The sequence below is a fragment of the Mirounga leonina genome, unplaced genomic scaffold (genome assembly GCF_011800145.1).
Source record: "Mirounga leonina isolate KUSES-001 unplaced genomic scaffold, KU_Mleo_1.0 Mir_129, whole genome shotgun sequence".
Lineage (NCBI taxonomy): Eukaryota > Metazoa > Chordata > Mammalia > Carnivora > Phocidae > Mirounga > Mirounga leonina.
The window spans coordinates 14,840,963-14,862,599 of record NW_023270323.1 but is presented as its reverse complement, the minus strand read 5'-3'; the positions used below and the strand labels follow the sequence as shown (position 1 = coordinate 14,862,599).

At 47.7% G+C, this 21,637-nt stretch overlaps 1 protein-coding gene and 1 non-coding gene across 2 annotated transcripts in view; one reads left to right on the top strand and one right to left on the bottom strand.

The window, feature by feature from the left end:
* The window catches only part of SCD5 (stearoyl-CoA desaturase 5), a 152,434-nt gene that overhangs the window by 87,168 nt on the left and 43,629 nt on the right, over positions 1-21,637 (bottom strand). The gene's annotated exons all lie outside the window — the stretch shown is intronic.
* On the top strand, positions 4,857-4,987 carry LOC118010953. The gene has a single exon (XR_004679368.1). It is a non-coding gene; the product is annotated as a small nucleolar RNA SNORA63 (small nucleolar RNA).

The window sequence follows — 21,637 nt, the reverse complement described above, 5'->3', positions numbered from 1 at the left end:
ACATGCATCTCTGAGAAACAGTCTTTTAAATCAAAATAAAGCCAGTTATTCCTTAGCACAACACAAATGTGAGGGTGCCAAAGGGGACCTAACTTGCCCACCAGTGCTGGAAGCTCTGGGCCAGGGAAGAAATACTGAGGGGGATTTCGTCTCTGCGAATGAGACCCTTAGGACCCCAGGATTTTTTTTCAAGATTTTTTTTTTAATTCATTTGAGAGAGAAAGACAGAGAGAGCACAAGCAGGGGGAGAGGGAGAAGCAGACTCCCTGGCTGAGCAGGGAGCCCAAAGTGGGACTCGATCCCAGGACCCTGGGGTCATGACCTGAGCCAAAGGCAGATGCTCAACCATCTGAGCTGCCCAGACGCCCCGGGCCTCAGGATCAAGATGGCGAACCAAAGCGAGATGAAGAGCTGCAGGTAGGAGTGAGTCCCTCTGTCTGGAGGAGTCAAGAGGCTGCAGAGAGGATGTGGTTTCTGATCGGGTGTTTGAGAATGAATGGGGATTTCCCAGGCAGAGGGGAGGGAGAAGGGCATAGAAGTGCTTGGAGAAGGGCCAAGGGAGCCATAGCTCTGTTGTCCGGACCTCACCAGTCCGCCCCAGAGTGGAAAAACCAGCTTTGGCCTTCCAAAAGCGGAAACTGCAACACTGAAATGAAAGAATCCAAGCTGCCAAGCAATATCCATCCCAAAGGAGTGACAAGTGGCCAAGTCCGTGAAGATGAGCCGGCTGCTGCTCAGAAGCCAGTGGGATCCGCCTGAGGCTGGAAGGGTGAGGCATGGTTTCCTGGAAGAGAGGAGGAGCTGTACCTCAAGGGGTGGGGAGAACCAAGAAGGCCATTTTGGGGAGCATGGAGGTTCGGCCGAGTTGGAGGCTGGGCAGGTGGCTGTTGAGCCCCAGGATAGGATTCGAGAGGGTCCGGGTCAGGCACCTTGCCTTGTATCTATGCAGCGTCTGATAAACTGCCCTGTGAGCCCCCGGGGAACAGGAGTCAGCTCTGGATGCCCCCCACCTCCATAGCACCAGCACACAGCTGTGCAGCTGAGCACAGAAAACTTTGCCAATGGAACAGTAAACATTCCTGGAATCCGTGGAAGTGGGAAGGGCAGAAGGGATACGTTTAAGAGAAAGAATTTTAAATATACCACCATCTTCTTGTACACAAAGAGCTTATGCTCTTGAAATACAGCTTCTTCTAGGGAAGGTTCCCCAAAGCAAGTCTAACCTTCTGGCCTGGGGTGCAAGGAGGCCCCCAGACCCATCGAATACCAGCCTGGGATGCTCATCCAATCCGGATGGTCCACTGCTTTCCCAGCCTTTCATTTCATTTTCATTTTCAGCTCCATGATCCAGATGCAGAGGATCCAGTGCTTCCAGCACTGGTGGGCAAGTTAGGTCCCCTTTGGCACCCTCACATTTGTGTTGTGCTAGGGAATAACTGGTGTGGGGGATAGAGCAGTATTCCCCTGGGTGACTTCTCTTGCTAGCCAACTGCTTGTAGCCAGCAGCAGCAAATATTTCACCTCTGTCAGGAGTCCAAGGTGCAGAACACAGCTGCTGGGCCGAGCCCTGGCAGGGGCCCAGCCTGGCTAGGACAGCTCTGAAGAGCCTGCAGGGCCTGAGAGCCCAGAGCAGGTCACCGGAGAAGGTGCCAGCTCACTCCTCCTCCCGCGTCCTAATCCAGGGGTAACTTTCTCAAAGCCTTTTAGCCTCAGGGCCATGACTCGTGCTGTGAGCCTCTAGGACAGGGCTTGGGGCTGTGAGAGCCCGGAGCACCTAGAGCAGCTAAAAGCACAGAACGCATCCAGGGGAGCACATGCTCCTGGACGTGGAGTCACATCCCAGCTCTGGCCTTGCAGCCGAGAAGCGGAAGCCTCATTTTCAAAGCTCATCTGCTTCCCATGCACAGCCTTCCAGGGGTTTCCGGGCAGCTCAGTTCCATGAGGGTGGGTTCTAGGGTTTGGAGCCCTGGATGGGGAGTGCTCTATCCACTAAGACAGAGTGAGCTGGAGAGAAGTCAGACCTCACAGCCTCACAAAGCTAAGGCCCCCAAACAAGCCAACCTACTCCTCATTCCCTTCCCTCCCCTGGTAGCAAAATCACCTTTGACTTTGGAAGAGGCGAGCTGTCCTCACCCTGGATCAGACCAAGGCGCCTCCAGCTTTTGCTTCTTACAAACTCTACAATTCCAACCATAAATGTTGTAAATTAGGGTCTCTCTCCCTCCTCTACTCACTTACTTTCCTCATCTGCATCTTTTCTCAAAGGACCTCTTCTCAGGAGGAAGATTCTTTTCCCTCCTCTCCTATTACCTCCCAAGACACCTGCTGAGTATATTCATGGAGCCACTCATCCATGTGGGTTTTGGTACCTCCTATGTGTTCGACATTTATGGCCCAGCCTGCTCGTTGGCTTGAGTCCCCAGCTGGCTGAAACTTCATGGTCAGATCCTGCTGACCGGTTCTGGGGCGGCTCTTCCATGCGTTACTGCTAGCTGGGCAAGCTGGGCCTCAGGCCCTGGGTCCCCCCACTCCAGGCCAAGTTAGCAAGTGCAAGGACCCCAGGGACAGAGCTCAGGGAGAGAAATGGAGCTCTAGTTGCTGGGAAAGGGGGGGCTTCTGGATCTTCTTCCTCAGTGGTTCTCAGTGTGGTTCCCAGACAAGAAGCAGGGTGGCGGCCCACGGGACTTGTTAGAAATGCTGTATTCAAGGGCGCCTGGGTGGCTCAGTTGGTTAAGCGTCTGCCTTTGGCTCAGGTCATGACCCCAGGGTCCTGGGATCGAGCCCCACGTCAGGCTCCCTGCCCAGCGGGGAGTCTGCTTCTCCCCCTCCCTTTGCCCTGCTGCTCTCCCTGCTTGTGCTCTCTCTCTCTGTGTCAAATAAATAAATAATAAAATCTTCAAAAAAAAAAAAAAAAGAAAAAGAAATGCTGTATTCATTACCACCAGTCTAGGAAAGAGATGAGGCGGTGGTTCCTGTACATCCACATGAACGATGATGATGACGGTGATGAAAACGGCCAATGTTGGTTAAGCATAGTAACTCTGCACCAGCCACTGTTCTAAGGATTTTAGTAACACACGTAATCACCACAGGAACCCTCTGAGGAGTTAAGTACTATGAATATCCTTGCAATTTTACAAATGAGAAAACTGTGAACAGAGGGTTAGGCAACTTGGTGTAATCACAGAGTAAATGACAGAATGACAGGTCCGGCTCTACACACACACACATACACACACATACACACACACATACACACACGCCCCTGCACCTCACTCCTCACTTGGCTTTGGTGTCCTCCTCCCAGAGCACGGGCAAGCTTGGCCTGGCTCCCTATCATGAGGCAGCGCAGCTCAGTAGCCGAGAGCCGGCACTTGGGCCAGTCGCTGGCATTTGAAGCTTGATTCTACCATTCCGTGAGCTTGAACAAGTAACAGGCTTTCTGTGCCTGTTTCCTCGGCTCTAAAATGAACATAGCTGTACCCATCTACGTCACAGGGGAGTCGTAAAGACTAAGGAGGTTACCATTACATCATCGTGCCTGACCACAGCACACGCTCAATAAATGTCATCTTACTATCTTGACGGCCTCTAATTTGTGGGGCGGCGGGGGGAGAAGGAAGAAAAATATAGGCAGGAGAAGAGAGGGGGAAAAAGAATCTGGGAACACCAGCCTGAGAATTGTGTGACAGCTTCTCAGGTAGAACCTCATCCGGGTCCCTGCCCCTTCTGCCCTCTGCAGGAAAAGCATTTTGTGCACACCCGAGGGAGGAAATGTGAGTCTCTTCATTCTGGGGCTCAGCTGCAGATTTAATCGTCCCGTGAAAGCAGATGGTGTTGACCCAGGCCCGTCAGCTCTGACTTTGAGAACTGCCTGGCGTAAGCAGAATTCCGTGTCAAAGTACAGAGACTCGCGAATGTCGCGGCTGCACAGAAGCAAGTACGGTGAGACCTGCGAGATTCAGGGCCCTGCTGACACTGGAGCAAGGACAAGACACATCACCATGAGTCAAAAAAATGATTAGTCTCTGTCTATTTAGTCTGTGTCTAAACCCTTAGGACCGTCTAGCTACTTAGAGGAAATGCATGACTCTATTTTATTAGGATTATTGTCCCTCTCAGAGGTGGATAAAATAGCAAGAATAACCACCAGAGGATGCCAAGCTTGTGGGGCAAGAAGGATAGGGCCAGAAGGAAAAGGAAGCCTACGATGCTGAAATGTATTGACTCAATTAAGGGGAGAGATTCTTCTGAGTGGAGGAAGGAGCCAACACTTTGCCTCCTTCCTCTCTCCCATGCTGGCCTCTTTCTCTTCCAGAAATGCCCAAATGATCCAAGCACCAGGTCCAAGTAGATAAAGCTCTGGCATCAGATGAGCCAACCAGATAGCTAATTTGACATGATTTTCTCCCACAATCACTCAAGGATCCTGGAGATCACACATTCCCTCTGCATAATCAGCAGGGAAGCTCTGCAGCAAGGAGATGCAACTTCTGAGCTATTCCGGCCCATGTTTAAGACCTGGGCAGCTGTGAGGGGCGCCTGGGTGGCTCAGTTGTTAAGCATCTACCTTCGGCTCAGGTCATGATCCCAGGGCCCTGGGATCGAGCCCCGCATCGGGCTCCCTGCTCAGCCGGAGGCCTGCTTCTCCCTCTCCCTCTGCTTCCCTTGCTTGTGCTCTCTCTCTCTCTCTCTCTCTGACAAATAAATTTAAAAAATCTTTAAAAAAAAAAAAAAGAGAGACCTGGGCAGCTATGAGAAACCACATGATGGAGAGCTAAGAGTTTACCATGTTTCTGTCCTTGGTAAGTTATATATTAAATTATGTATTTATATTAAATGTAAATTATATAGAGATGCAGGATCTAGTTACAATGTAGCTGTAAAGTGCTGCCTTGTCTTTGCCCCCTGCTCAAACTAAAGCTGTTACCTTTCTAGCCCTGTCCGCCATGGTGCTTAGCAGCCAGGGATGCATGGTCTCAGACATGTTTACCAAGTAAAACACTGACTTGAGGGGCACCTGGGTGGCTCAGTCATTAAGCGTCTGCCTTCGGCTCAGGTCATGATCTCAGAGTCATGGGATCAAGCCCCACATCAGGCTCTGAGCTCAGCAGGGAGTCGGTTGGGATTCTCTCCCTCTGCCCCTCTTCTCTCTCTCACTCTCTCTCTCTCTCTCGTAAATAAATATTTTTTAAAAAGAATTTATAGGGGGGCGCCTGGGTGGCTCAGTCGTTAAGCGTCTGCCTTCGGCTCAGGTCGTGATCCCAGGGTCCTGGGATCGAGCCCCACATCGGGCTCCCTGCTCGGCGGGAAGCCTGCTTCTCCCTCTCCCACTCCCCCTGCTTGTGTTCCCTCTCTCGCTATCTCTCTCTCTGCCAAAAAAATAAATAAAAATCTTTAAAAAAAAATGTAAATTATACAGAGAGCAGCCTTTAAAATTGTGTTTTGAGAAAGATAAACACAAGTGTCAAAGCAACGGAAAAATCAAATTCACGTCACCCCGCCATGTAGCTAAAGTGAATAATCTCTTTTTAGTTTTTTTGTTGCTTGGGTTTTTTTATTTTTGAAACACACCTATAGTCAATATTCACAAAATTTGAGCTTAGCTGTTTTTCACTTAGCATTATCTTACATCCACATTTCTATTTGTTTTCATAATACACATATGTAACATTCTTTTTTTTTTTAAAGATTTTTTATTTATTTGAGAGAGAGAATGAGACAGAGAGAGCACATGAGAGGGGGGAGGGTCAGAGGGAGAAGCAGGCTCTCAGCTGAGCAGGGAGCCCAATGTGGGACTCGATCCCGGGACTCCAGGATCATGACCCGAGCCGAAGGCAGTCGCTTAACCGACTGAGCCACCCAGGCGCCCCCACATATGTAACATTCTTAATAATAATACTATTTTTCCTTTTATACCATAGTATGCTCTTATTTCATCAGTTTTAGGTATTTTTTTTTCCATTTTTCTTTTTGTCTGCTTCCTCCCCGCCCCCCAGCTATTTTTCTTCTTTTGAGTTATTTCTTCAGAATACAGTCCCAAGCATATATTTACCAGGCCCCAGGATGTGATATTTCATGGCTCATTACATTTTGTCATGTTGCTTTCCAGAAATATTGTACTAATTTATGTTACTATGAGAATACAGCTTTCTCAAAAGCCTTGCCAGATTTTGATTTTGTAATTATAATTTGCTTTTACCAGTTTAACTGGCATTGCATGACTTTGTGCTTTAAGTTCCTATAATTACTAGGGAGGCTGAATCCTTTTCCATGGGTTTGTTTTCTATTTGCATTGCTTCTTGTGTGAAGGACATGCTCAGATTTTTTTGACCGTGAATGCAGTAGAAATAGAATTGCCCTTGTGGATTTGGTTTCATTCCCTAGAGATCCTGGATGTTCATTTTTTCCATCCATTCTATTTATCACAAACAACTTCCCCCCTAAGTCACTTTGATTCAAGCAAGTTTTGCTCAGTCCATGCAGGTCCCAGTCAGGCAGAAGATCATCAATTCAGCCCAGGTTCCTGGCACCCTATTTACTGGTGGCTGCACACTGTAATCCCCTCATAAATTTTCCTGAAGGCAGACTGATTTTTAAGTTCCCCAGCTCCCTAACGAACTCGGTTCCCGATTTGTCAAATATACCCAGCAATTATTCATTGTTGTGTCATGTACTACTAGAGAAAAAAATCAGGGAAAGTGGGGCGCCTGGGTGGCTCAGTGTGTTGAGCGTCTGCCTTCGGCTGGGGTCCTAGGATGGAGCCCCGCATGGAGCCTGGCATTGGGCTCTCTGCTCAGCATGGAGTCTGCCTCTGCCACTCTCCTGCTTGTGCCCTCTCTCGTGCTCTATCTCTGTCTCAAATAAATAAATAAAGTCTTTAAAAAAATCAGGGAAACCATTTTCATGTTTGCCTTTCTCGGCATCTCTGATTTATATGGTGCCTTTATGGTAGGGTATCATTTACATATTGTGATCGCAAAGCATTCTATGACAGGGGATCAGAATCTGGAAAGAGAAGGAAGAACCAAAGTCAAGATGATATCTATGGCATCCTGGAGTAGGATGACAAGGGAGGAAAACCAGGTCATGGACAAGATTAAATTAAATCAAAACAAAACTTCAGTATTTGAAATATGTTATAGGGCGCCTGGGTGGCTCAGATGGTTGAGCGTCTGCCTTCGGCTCAGGTCGTGATCCCAGGGTCCTGGGATCGAGTCCCGCATCGGGCTTCCCGCTCCTTGGGAGCCTGCTTCTCCCTCTGTTTCTCTCTTGTCTCTCATAAATAAATAAATAAAATCTTTAAAAAAAAAAGATTAAAGAAATATGTTATAGAATGGACATAAGGCCAATTTAATTGGTTCAAAGGATATCTGCTATCTAGAAATATATTTACCTTTGGCAGGCATCACACAAAATTGTAAAACAATAACAAAAACTAAGAACTGTACAAGAAATGCTAAACATCGCACAAATTATTTGATAAAAAGTGGCCAAAGATATTTATTTATCTTTTTTAAAAAAGAAAAAGTTATTGTTGCCTATCCCTTGGCTTTTTTTTTTTTTTTTTGCCTATAAGAAGGATCCCAAGTTGGGAAAAAAGTCATCCCAGCATGCTTCCTCCCTCACTCAATTCTTTCTCACCACAAGCTTACATTATGTAGCCACTCCCTACCCTCTTCCCACTCCCTCAACCTGGCTAAGTCCTGGCCACAACTTTGGGTCTCTGGAGAGGTGACTGTAAGATGGTGGAGAAGCTCCTTGCGAGCGACATAGCTAACTAGTGGGGAGAAGGAGCCCTTCTCCCTTGTAATAGACACAACTACGTTGTAGTTCCAAGTTATAAGTGCCAAAGAGTTGCCATTATTGAGCATTTAGAATATGCCATGACATAAGATAAGCACTTAAATGCCTTATCTCATTTAATCTTCACCCACACTATCATCCCATTTTACAGATGAGGCAAAGTGACATTTAAAAACCTGGCCAAGATCACCCAGCTGGTGAGAACAGACAAGGCTGACACTGTAACATCTCACCTCTCATAGGATGGGTGACTGTTTTGATGATTTGTAATAAATTGTAACTTTTGCCACGAGTGTGCTATTTTTAACTATTAAAAAAAAAAACAAAACACCATACAGTTTAATCTCATCCCTACTAGTTAAGAGTTGACTATTCCTATGAGGCCAAAGGCAAAAAGCCCAAACTGTGCTTTTCCAGGCAAACCGCAGCAAGCACCTTACCATCTTCTGTTCTTTTCTAATAGTCCAAGTCCTGTTCCTCTTAACACTGGTAAGATATTTGAGACCACACAAGAGCCGGAGGTGGGGGTGTGCTGAGGAGGAGGAGCAGGAGGAGGACCGGAGGGTAGGGATCCCAGCCTGGAAGTCAAGAGGCCTGTGTTTTGGCCCAACTTCTACCACCAACTCACCTCTCTGGACCGCAAGTTCCTCATGGGCAAAGGAAACTCGCAGGTGACGTGGGTTCTAACGTCCCCTTCAGCTTTAAATGTCTAACAACTTAAGAAGCCTCGTGGTGTCAGCATACTCGGGGCGCAGGTATAGACACAACACCCCCTACTGGCAGCCTTTCGGCAGTGGTCACCGGCTCCGCACTCCAGCCTTGGGGGCGGGCGGGGGGAGGCGGCCTCTGCAAGGGGGCCCAGCTGTGGGGACAGTGGGGGAGGGCAGCAAAGGGGGAGGCGATGCAGGCACGCTCCAAACTCACCCAGTTCTGCTCTCAAGTGTCTATGGCCACGTGTTTGCTGAAAGAAATGTGCTTCAGATTCAGAAGGGCAAAGGTTTTAAAGAGGACAGGAGGATTACAGAGTAATTTAGGAGGGAGTCAGACGGTGGGGGCCGGGGGCAGCTGTCAAAGCTGGAGCTTAGCCTTTTTGATAATGAAAAGCCACAATTTAAAAAGTTTAAAAAAAAAAAAAAGCATGGACTATTCTCCTAAAGGCAGGCATATATCTATTTTCTGAAAGTGAAAAATAAATTCTATAGATTTTGTGTGTTCGTTGAAAATATAGGGCAGGTAAAGGTTCTGTGCTCCCCCCAAGGGTACTTATCGGAGTCAACAGTCTGCTGTGTGAGTCTGCTCACCTTTGCCACTGAAAGCAAGCCCCGAGCACTTCATTTCTCAGCGAAGTGACCTGCCCTTCCAAAGTCACTAGCCCCTGCTCCCTTCCTCCTGGAGCATCTGATGGGAAACACAGGCCCTTTCAGCTTAGACTCTAGATAAACACACATCACGCATCCGCATTGCAAGGCTTTAGAAATGGTTTTAAAAATGAAAATCCTGAGCTTTGAATCTGCAGCCCACAGCAGAGTGATGGAGCTGACAATTGCCTGGGTCCCCCAGCTTCTCCCACTCACCTCTTCCAGAAACTTCACCCCTGAGGATGGACTTGTCTGCCGGTACCCCGCACCTCTCCTGGGACTCACCTTCCCTGTGAGCACATCAGAGGAGAGGAAGGATGGGGGCCGGGAAGTGTGTCCAGGGGGCAGGTGGGAGAAGAGGAATCCAATCTATGGTAAAGTCTCTTCACAAGAAACTCCAGAAGGTCTCACCCCCCAGTTCACGCAGAGATACTGTCTGCTCCTACCTTCACGAATGGAAGAACCAGTCTGGCCTGTTCTCTACGACAAGGGCTCCTAGTTCCCAGCCTGTGGTCCATCCCAACCGCCCCCCCCCCCCCCCCAATGCCTCGCAAAGCCTCCCTTGGTTGGCTCTGCTTTCTTCCCCTGGCTCCTACCTTCTGGATCTTTTCTCTTCCCTTCTTTTCTACCCTTCCAAATATAAGCCTGTCAAACCAACATGGACTCATTTTAATCCCTCCCCTAATCCTCCACTCTACATCTCCTTGAGTTAGCAGAGGCAGAAATCCCTGCAGTGAACTGGGGAGAGCCAAAGATGTAAATGTTAATGGCAGAGTCTTTTTTTTTCCCCACCTGTTGAGTCTCAGCTGGTCTTGTGGTTTTGCTTTGGCCAACAAAACATAGGATAGTGATTCTGTGTGATTTCCAGAGCCAAGGCCTCAAGAGGCCTTACAGCTCCTGCTTCAGTCTCTTGAAATGTTGCCCAGATTGCCATGGAAGGAAGCTGGGTTAGCCCACCAATGAGATGCCATGAGAGCAAGGACTGAGGTGCCCAGGCCCCAGGCTGCACTAAGTGCCAGCCGCGTGAGCGATGGCTGACCGTGCAGCTCAGTGCAGTAACAGGAGCAGGCCCGGTGAGACCGCAGAGCGGTGACGCAGCCGACCCCGGTGACACCCCAGCGAGACCTGCAGAGGGGTGATGCAGCCGACCCCGGTGACACCCCGGCGAGACCCGCAGAGGGGTGACGCAGCTGACCCCGGTGACACCCCGGCAAGACCCGCAGAGGGGTGACGCAGCCGACCCCGGTGACACCCCGGCGAGACCCGCAGAGGGGTGACGCAGCCGACCCACGATCCGTGGGAGAGGACAGACCGGTGTTGTTTTAAGCCACTCGGTTTCATGGTGTTAAGCAGCACCAGACAACTGAAATGCACACTTTTACCTTTTTCTCTGTTGTTTACGGAATAAGATACTAGACCGGGATTCTTTCTGCTTCTATTTTGGCTGAGGCCCCAATATGATAGATATCAGATACCCACGTGAATCTGGAACAAGCCCCCTTATACAGAATTCACAAAGGAAATTTTGAGACCTGGCTCCTTCCCTCTGGGATGCCTTGTCCAGATTAAGGCTATGAAAAGGGGTCTGAGGGTGGTGTAGTGGGGAGAGACAAGTAAAAAGCTTTTGGGGGGAAGAGCTGTTGATGAGCTGTGAATGTCCCCTGGACACCCCAAGGAAAGAGGGGCTAGAGCTGTATCTCCTTCATCTCAAGCCCAGAGAAGCAGGCTTATGTGGACCACTTGGAGTATTTTGAAATACATTCAGGAAACAGCACACATTATGGGTCCCAGCTTTGCACTTTTGACACCCAGAGTGGGCCGTGACACCCAGAGTGGGGGAGCACAGGGGACTGGACTGCTTTTGTGGGGTTTCTCAGGCAAGGGGTGTCCTGTGGATGAAATGTGGTCACCCAGAAGGGAGAGCTTGGGCACTATTTCATAGGACCACCTAGAGGGGCAGAGAGACCCCAGCAGCAAGAAGCTGGAGGTGGGCATTGGATTGCTCGGGTCTTAGGAAGAAATGCAGAGGGACCTCCTCCAATAAAGATGCATCTTCATATGCCCCCGAGAAGTGCAGGAGAGGGATGGCCAATAATGGGAGTTTCTGAAGAACCCACCACAATACTCAACAAGGGAAAGGGTCCACATGAAACACTAGCCAGGCTCAGAGAGTGGTGAACCCACTTTGTTGACCCCCTTGTCTCTGACTCCCTACCTGCCACCCAGTCCTGGGCACTCAGAAACTAGCCAGCAAACTGAGAACTGCAGATAAGAGAAAAGCATAAGGCAGAGACCGCAGAGAGGCCGCCAGCTACCCACAAACCCTTCCCATGGCAGCCCCCCCAGCCCGAGGCAGGCTTCAGATGGGGAAAGAAGGGGGATTGATGTTAAATCAGGTTCAAAGGTTTGGTCCTCACCTTGGGCTGGACATTATGATTGCTGACTTGAGACAGAGTTCAACTTAAACAACTCACATACTGTCTAGTTCCTAAGAATGAAATGTCAGAAGCCTGCTGAGTTTTCACATCAACCTTGCCTTATTAAATAAAATTTAAAAGGGTAATGGAGGGGAGGGGAAAGGTAATATTCTCATCACATCACTAATTGTATTCATTGGACATGCTAATAACATTTACTTTGTTTATTTGCCATTTCTCAGGAATACAGTCTCCAAGAGACAAAAAAAGTTCTCTTTGCTCCAGTTACCCATATTTCTCTTTGCTCACATTATCCTCCTACTCATACAAACTAGGTGGGCTTATAACTTATCTCATCATGTGATTATATTTATCCAGGTCCACAAAGTCCCCAGCAGCTCCTTGGTTAGGACAGATCAGCCATGGAGTCTATAAGCCTGGAAATAGGTCTCTCCGGGGGCTTTAGGCCTTGGCAAGCCTCATCCCAGGACCGTGGGAAGAGATCTGTACAGATGTCTGTTGGCTTACAGCCAGTCTCCCTTGTCTGGAATGCAGGACTTCATCTGGCTGCTCGCCTAAAAGCTTTCAAAGACTGAAATCTGTAGGTGAGCTTTTGGACTTCATGCCAGGAAGCTGAAATCCAGGAGAGACGATGGGCTTGCAGAACCTCTGTCTGAACTTCCAGCAAGTAAATTTTTATAAATAAAAGATGCAATCAATTATTTAGCATAATGAAACATGCTTGAAAAATGTAGGTATCATTTGCTAGTTCTCAAGAAATTAATGCATAATCATAGAGATGCATAATGCATGGCCCCATTGGATACCATCTTAGGAGGGAGACCGGCTGGGTTGAGAGGGAAAGGGATCTCATTTCAATCAATTATTTGCAGAGGATGCACTGCATTTATTCATGTAGTGTAACAGAGCTCAGGTGGGAAAGTAGCATCCATTTCTTTTCTCACAAATGTGTGTCAACGAGGACATGTCCTGTTGAAGAAAAGGGTGCTGGGCTCTCTATCTGACCGTGGAGCAGATGGTGCTCGGTGCCACGGAAGTTTAAACCATGCTCGGTGCTGGGAATCACCACCCCTGTGAAAACTCTTGTGGGCTGTCCTACAACCTTGAAGGGGCACAGCCTTCAGCCTCACTGGCACTGACTCAGATCCAGTGACCCCATTTCTCACAACCCATTTCTTGGGGGCAGATTCGTGTTATCCAGCCTCACAGCCGAAACTAGAGAGACAGTTTACTAATTCACGAGGATACTCACAGTCCACATGCCCAGTGCATTCTTTCGCGGCAGGCAGAGCTCTGTGGAGGGCCAAATCCTAAGCCCTGGGTTGCTGAGTGAGCACGACACCAGAACCAGGGGAGACATGAATGGAATGTTCAGGCACCTGGCTGAAGCAGCCTGCTGTGTCCATCCCACAAGAGAGGAGGTCCAGCCAAGGGTTTTCAACCTTCATGTCGCGGTACCCATTAGAATTGTGAAAGCATTGCGTGAGCCACTCCCAGACACCATTTAAAAAAATAAAATGATAAAACATAAAGTGGAATCGAAAGTATCAGAGAGTACTGCACGTAACTGAGGCAGGTAAGAGGCAGTACGGGGAGGTGGTTAAGAGGATAGACACTAAATGCAGGCTACGTAGAATCAAATGCCAGTCATATAACCCTAGGCGAGTCACTAGATCTATGCTTCAGTTTGTTTGCAAGATGGGAATGGTAACAGTACCTCCCTCCTGAGGGTATTGTGAAGATTAAATGGCTTAATACCTACAAAGGGCACAGAGCTATGCCTGGCCGCGAGTGCTATGTGGGCTTACATTATTAGTAAGAATTGCCTTGTGAAACTATTGCCCACCAGCTGAGAGACCAGAATCGAGTTCCTATGACAACTGGAGTCAGGCATGCTGAGCAGTACATGAGAGAAATGGGGGAAATGAGTGGCTTCCATTGTATTTGAATTAGAAAATTATGGAAGCAATACCAATGGCAGGGAAAAGAGAACCAAAGGAAATTGTCCAAAAAGGATATCCCAGATGACCAGACTAGAGCTCTCTGAAGCTGAGGAGTACTTTTCAGTGAATTAAGATGAAAGTGCTTTTGTTGCATCGAGATGCTATAAATATCTCTTTCCTGGAGAGAACTCTCATTCTCTAATGTACACTCTGCCTTTTTTCTTTCCTTTTGGCTTTTATCTGAGACCATGGTGACATATTTTGGTCCACTGGAATGGATCATCAAGTTCAAATTTACACTTGAACTTGAATTTCCTCTCTTCAGATCAATGGGAATTCGCATCTCCATTTTTAAGAGTATCAGCTATACCAATTGATTACCCCACTCTATACAAGTCCTTCCTTCATGTATTTTTTCATGTTCCACAGGAATCTGGACAAACAAAAGGTGACTGATAAGGTAGAGGCAAGAAACTAAAATATATTTCAAGAAGAAAACATATTTTTGAAGAAGATGTGACACCATAAATGGGGAAGACTTAATAATACCCAAATAGAAGTAAGAATAGTTATAATAATATTTACCACAGATTGAGTACCTACTATGTGCCAAGCACCGTGCTAAGCACTTCATAATTGTTAATCGTACTTTCACGATGACTCTGAAAGGTCGATGATGCTATTTACAACTTCAGGGAAGGAGAAGGTCTGGCACATTGTAGACCAGCATTCAGACGTGGACTCCTTAACTCGGGCCTTTCACTCACCCACTACTGCGAGGGTTTCAGAACTAGCCCCGCCAGGTCCACATTTCAGCTCTACCACCTACAAGCTAGTTAACTTCTCCAAACCTCGCTTAATTTCCTCTTACACAAAATGGGGGTGATCACAGTAGCTTCCTCCTAGGATTTCGTGAAAATTAAATGAGATGTTTATTCAAGTATTTAACACCGTGGCTGGCACACAGTAAATGTTCAAATAGATGCCAATTATCATTATTGTTATGGCAGCCCTTGCAAGGCTGTCTGTAACTGCAAACATTAAATATGGATGATCAGTGGACCAGGCCAGCCAACAAAGTGCCATTTGGCCAACTGCCTTTGGACCTTGCTCTCTATTAAAGGCATTTCCCACGGCATGTCGTTCCCACCACTGGCTCTAGGAGGAAGCGAGACAGCACTGAGGGGAAACGTGTGGAGCAGCAGGGGAAACTGAGGAAAGCAGCACTCATTGGAAAGGTGGGGGTTCAGGTCTATGGAATCAGGATGAGAGCAAGGAAGAGCTGCTGTTTGAGACCCTCGTGGAGCTAGTCTCCTGAAGGACAAACTCAATAAATTGTGGAAGGCAGGAAGATTACCGCTAGGGGAAAACAAATTACTTGGGGATTTGAGCGGGAGCTCTGGCTCATGTTACTGTGTGAAGGAGCAGTCCCACAGAAGAAGTAAAGGATGAGGGTTGGGAAGAATTTAATGAGTTTCTTGAGCCCATTTTAACCTAAAAGAGAGGGATTTAATTTCCAAAGTCTTTTTTCTTTCTTTTTTTTTCTTTAAAGATTTTATTTATTTGACAGTGAGAGAGGGAACACAAGCAGCAGGAGTGGGAGAGGGAGAAGCAGGCTTCCCGCGGAGCAGGGAGTCCGATGCGGGGCTCGATCCCAGGACCCTGGGATCATGACCTGAGCCGAAGGCAGACGCTTAACGACTGAGCCACCCAGGCGCCCCTAATTTCCAAAGTCTTAAATGGGAAACAGAATTTAGACAGAATCAAACTAGGGGAAGAGAAAAGATGAGAAAGATCCATCCACTTTCCATAAACCGAAAGGAAAACACGCGCCCGTGGGAGAATCGCCCAGGCTCAGATTTAAAGGCTAATTTGACTCAGCAAGCACAGGGCGTGGAGAGGGATGGAGGTAAGAGGGCATGAAGATGAACCATCATTATTTCCACTCTTTTGGGGGCTGTGGGGAGGGGTGGTGGAGATCAGCTAGCTGAGGACATCAGATTCAGCTGTGTTCATTTCTACTTTGCCAGGCCAAGGAAGCCAGGATTTTAAATTTAAGTTTAAATCATCAATAGGCAACGACATTTATTTTTAACACCTGCCTGGCTGAGAATTAACACATCCACTGCCTTCCCTGGGATACCTGAGCAAAAAAGTTGCAAGGCATCTTTATTCTCCCGGCAATGTGATACTTAAAAATATGTTATTGAGGGGCGCTTGGGTGGCTCAGTCAATTAAGCATCTGCCTTCGGCTCAGATCATGACCCTAGGATCATGACCTGAGCCCCGCATCGGGTTCCCTGCTCAGCAGCGAATCTGCTTCTCCCTCTGCCTCTGCCGCTCTCCCTGCTTGTGCTCTCTTTCTCTGTCTCTTTCTCTCAAATAAATAAATAAAATATTAAAAAAAAAAAAAACAGAAAAGCAAATAACGATTCTTAGAAACTGCTGAGCATCTTCATATTACAAAACCAGATATCCACCTCACTGGGCACAAGCCTCCTGGTGATGCTAGACTCTGAGGAAAAGCTCCAAATGCCAACATGATACAATGTCATTCTAAGTCATCGGACTGTGCAACAGACCACAAAGATGTTTGTTTACATTGCTGTGATCAGCCGAGGCGGCCAAGAGCCCGAGTTGGTGTGGGATGGCCTCTGCACCACCACAGGCTCCCACACTGATGTCTCTGGGCCCCGCCTCCCCATTCTCTGTGTTAGTTTTTTTTAGATTTTATTTATTTATTTGTCAGAGAGAGTACGGGCACGCACGAGCAGGGGCAACAATAGGCAGAGGGAGAAGAAGGGTCCCCACTGAGCAGGGAGCCCGATGTGGGGCTCGATCCCAGGACCCTGGAATCATGACCTGAGCCGAAGGCAGACGCTTAACGACTGAGCCACCCAGGTGCCCCTCCATTCTCTGTGTTTAAAGGCAGATGTGTGCACAGTGACAGGAAGAGACACAGAACAGTCTGAGGGAGTAACACACGAGGCAATATATCCAATATGTCTGCTTAAAAATTGCTAGTTCAGGGGCACCTGGGTGGCTCAGTCGTTAAGCGTCTGCCTTCTCCTTGGGTCATGATCCCGGGGTCCTGGGATTGAGCCCCGCATCGGGCTCCCTGCTCGGGAGGAAACCTGCTTCTCCCTCTCCCACTCCCCCTGCTTGTGTTCCCTCTCCCGCTGTGTCTCTCTCTGTCAGATAAATAAATAAATAAAAATCTTTAAAAAAAAAATACTGGTTCATACACACAGAAGGTGATAAAAAGACATTTGAAATCGGAAGCGAACAAGCACACTTCGTGAAGATTAAGAATGTGATGGGCACAATGGGTGAGAGTGTTCATGGAGGCCAATAAAACTACTTCTAGAAAAATGTTCTTAAAGATCCAGGGAAGTCAGGAAGAGCCCCCTGAGTCTCAGAGAATACAGCTTTTATTTCTGCCCACTGCCAGAGAGCTGCTTGTAACAAAGAAGTTGTGAAATCAAAAGGCTGTTAATTAAGTCTGTTTTAAGAAAAAGCATTGCAGGCAAAGAGGAGGGAGCCCTGATAACAAGGTTTGGGGGGTGGACAGGCAGGGAGGTTCTGAAGCCCACGTTCCATGCAGTGCGGATCTCCTGTTTAAGCTCAAGTGCTATTATCTGCCAGGGCTCTGTGGTAGGAGTTCGTCCAAAGCTCTGCAGCAACTACCAAAAGACACGTGCCCCAGAGTTCCCCAGCTGTGGTAAAACACGCCGGGATGGCAGGCCCAGGTCCAGGTCCCTGTCTCCGTGATGTGCTCTCAGCTCTCTGTTCCCTCCTCCCACTGCACATACTTACTCATCTCTGTCACTGACTCCTGTGCCAGTCTTCAAACTGCATGAGAACAGGGGGCAGGTCTGTTTTTGTTTTCCATTGTGTCTCAACTGCTCAGCAAAGAGCAGTGTAAGCATAGCATAAAGCATATAATAAGCCTGCAGTAAATATCTGTGGAATAAAGGCATAAGCAGGTGAACAAATGCATAAGGGAGAGCAGTTGCTTGAGGACTCAACGCTTGCATCCTACTCTTCATGGGGACGTTTACTTTGGGCCTGATTATTGGTATTACTTTAAATATTTCGGTTATATCTCACAACATCTTTGGGTGTCACAGGTCTGAGAAAAAACAGATCTTATGAGTGTCCGTCAGGGAGGTAACTTGTCTCTATATGTAATTTTCAAGTTATGAATGTCTGTCTCAAAGCACAAGGGTCAACCAAGTAAACCTTTTGAATTTCCCCTTTCTGAAAGGAAACCGACTGGATTAGCCAAAAAGTATCTTTCAAAACCATTTAGGGGCATCTGGTGGCTCAGTTGGTAAAGCGTCTGCCTTCGGCTCAGGTCATGATCTCGGGGTCTTGGGATCAAGCTCCGAGTCAGGCTCCCTGCTCAGCGAGGAGTCTGCTTCTCCCTCTGCTTCTCCGTCTCCGTCTGCCCCTCCCCCCACTCCACTCATGCTCTCTCTCTCGCTCTCTCGCTCTCTTTCAAGTAAATAAATAAAATCTTAAAAAAACCTTAATGGTCGAAATCTCATTTAAACAATCTTATTAGTAAATGATAACTATTTATGCTTTTTATTATAATGAGGTTTCTTATTAATGGAAAAACCGTAATAAAGCATGTGTGTCTGTGTGTGTGTGTATGTGCATGTACACACATATATAGGTATATATACACAAACACGCGTATGCATATTTCCCGTTTCCTGGGGTTAGTCACACCCAGGAACACCCGGCCTGCCCGCCCATTCCGCTACAACCAGGCCCCGTAATTCACAGCTGGTAGCTACTTCTATTGCTTACACAGTGTTTCCCACAGGGATAGCACAGACAGTGACCCCATGTCCCTGCTGTAAGTCCATGGTAAACATGGCTAATCCGTGATAGCACTTTCTCTGAGTCTAGACGCTGCTGCTGAATTGTTCTCAATACAGTATCCTAGCCAGCCGCTACAAATCACTTAATAGTGGAATACAAGATGAAATATCTTTGTCTCCTTGGCCTACAAGTATACGTTCTAAAGCACAAAAAGGCATTCACATCAAGTACGCACACAAGGTTTCACTAAATAATACTAGCCCTTATTTGTGTAATGTATTCTGATTTTCTATTCTCCTCTATTTCATTTCTTAAAATGCTCTTTGCAACCTACTGATTTTGTAACCTATATAAAAGCTTTGCTATAAAGGACTACCTTTGCAAATTCCAAATTCTAAGGTCACGGCAAACACCAGGAGGAGCCTGTGTTAGATTTCCCAGTTGGACAGAGCACTGGGCTAATGTAACCACACACTCACGCCCCACCGAGCCCGGGTAGCTCTGAGGTTCTGAGCCATCAGTGAATGCCTAACTCTATAGAGTCATCTCAGTGGGGGATGGGATAGGAGGCAAATCCCCTGACTCTTTCAGAAAGAGTAACTTAGAATACCCATCCTGCCACAGTGGGTCAGAAAATCACTCATACCACATGAAAGACAATACTACCTGGGAGAAATCTCATTATTGATTGTGTGGTTCCCATAAAAACTATCCAAACTATTTTCAGTTTGCCGAAATCACATGTTCTCTCACTACTGTGTTCCCTCTGCCTGGTTAATGCTCACTTACTTCTCTAGATTGGAAAATGTCTTCACTAGAGAACCATTCTTTTTCCGGAAACCACAAGTTGGAGGAATCGCTGAAAGTAGGACAGTGACAAAATCCTGGACTGTGGATTTTAGCCAGAAATATGGCTCTGTTAGAGACCTGTCCTAAAGCAAAAGAAATCCCCATAATTATGTGGGCATCCCTACCACAGGTCTGAAGTATTTAATCTTAATTAAATGTAATTTTAAACCCAGAGAATTTGTTCATGAATGGGAATTGGTAATAAAGATTAGAAGAAACAGAAGGCAGAATGCAGGCAACATCACTAAGGCTGACTTTGACTTGAAAATATATGTATGTCATTGTGCAGAAGTCAGGCAGAATCTTGGGACTCCAAGACGGTGTCTGTGGCTCACAGCAAGGCGGGAGGGTCATGGAGGTGGAAGCGGTGCGAAGGAGAGAGCCTTTTAAAAGCAGCCAGCTGAGGGGCGCCTGGGTGGCTCAGTTGGTTGAGCGACTGACTGCCTTCGGCTCAGGTCATGATCCTGGAGTCCCGGGATCGAGTCCCGCATCGGGCTCCCTGCTCGGCAGGGAGTCTGCTTCTCCCTCTGACCCTCCCCCCTCTCATGTGCTCTCTCTCTCTCTCTCATTCTCGCTCTCTCAAATAAATAAATAAATCTTTAAAAAATAAAAAAATAAAAAAGCAGCCAGCTGAAATGTTCTGACCGAGAAAGGCATGATTTTATTTCTGCTCCTAGGTTCAGATGATTTGAAGCCTTGCATAAGCCTAAAGCTGTCACTATAATTCAAAAATAATTGGAGCAAATGGCTGCTTAGCACAGGAAAAAGACAGGGCTGAGGAGATGGAATCTTCTGGCCTTTGAGTTGTTCTGGGAAGCAAGAGCTTCACCTTAAATCCCAGCTGAATAAAAACTGCCTCGCCTCATATCTTCACCATAACTGGACTCGGAGAAGCCTACACAGTTGTTGCCCTTTGATCTTCCCAACCCCTAAGATTCATTCAACACATAATATTCACCCTGTGAGCACTCCATCTCTCTCTCTCTCTCTCTCTCTCACACACACACACGCACACACGCACAAGCACAGAGCTGCCTGTCTTCCTTTTCCTCCCTAAATACTCCTGCTCCAATGTTGAAAATGGATATGATTGAACCCTACCCCCCAACTACTGAATCACATTTTCCCAAAGACGATGTCCCATTGCCCCAGTGACAAAAGGGAATTCATCCCCACGACCATCGAAATGTCTCTTTCACTTATTCCCTGCCCTCTCCCCACCGAAAAAATAAGGAACCCTATGCTATCAGAGCTGCAAAGAACTTGAAGACCACCCCGGCCTTTACCAGCCAGAGCGGGGATGGAGGATGAGTACTAGCCGCCTCACCCAGGAGCCTGCTACAGGGGTAGAACCCCTGGTCCCCCTGGAAGCTGCAGAATCCGAGCGTGCATGGAACAAAATCCCACGTGACTCACGAGCACGGTCCAGCGTGAGAGACGCTGGTCTAGGCAGCACTTCTCAGGCCTGGCTGCACATGAGAATCACCTGGGGACTTTCAAAAGCTACCCGACCGGGCCTCCTCATCTGCGAGCAAATGAATGAGCAATGTCAGGAGGCTGGTGTAGTTCAAGGCTCCCAGAGGTTCTACTGGACAGCTGGAGCTGAGTGGCATGGCTCCCTTCCAACTCTCCCAATTCACAGATGAAGACACGGAATTGCAGGGAGGCCAAGGTCACAAAGTAAGCTGGTGGTAGGGCTGAATTCAAAGCCACGAAGCAATGCGCCCTAGGGTTCCTCAAGAGGATGGACTCCCACAGTGGGAGTGTCTGCTTCCTGCACCCTCAGGAGGCTGGCTTTTCTGGGGCTGAGTGACCGGCGGAGAAGGCTCCATTCATAGAGGGTCATCCACTTGAGCCCTCCTCTACTCTCAAAGAAATCATTTACTCTGGCCTGGAGTATAGCTTTAGAAAACCACATAATGGTAACATTTAGTTTGACCCACCACATGCGTGCGAGAGGCGTTCACTGCTGCCCGTCCCCTCGTCAGCTGGCTTGTTCCTTTCCCTCACTCCTGTTTAGAGATAAAGGAGCCATGCTTTATCTGAGACATCTCTGAGGAAATCTGCCTCAGAGGAATTAAAAGACAAGCCAGGGTATATTCCACTTCCTCGAAGCCCTGGGAAAATGCTTCTACTGGAGCCTGCCCCCTTTGTCCAAAAAAAAAGGGCAATGTTACTATCATTCCCCAACCACAGAAGCTGGTTATGAGATTTGCCGGGGCACTGCAGAGACGGTTTATGGAGAGCCCAAAAGGCAAGGTGTCCTTGCTCCTTAGGATCCTCTCACAGAGAATGCGCTTCCTCGTCAAGAACAGAGGAGCCTGAAAAATGAGACCCGAGAATCGGGGCAGGTGTGAGGCATCTATTCAAACTCAAGCCCTCAGAGGCCCCAGGCATTCCACGTGGAGGA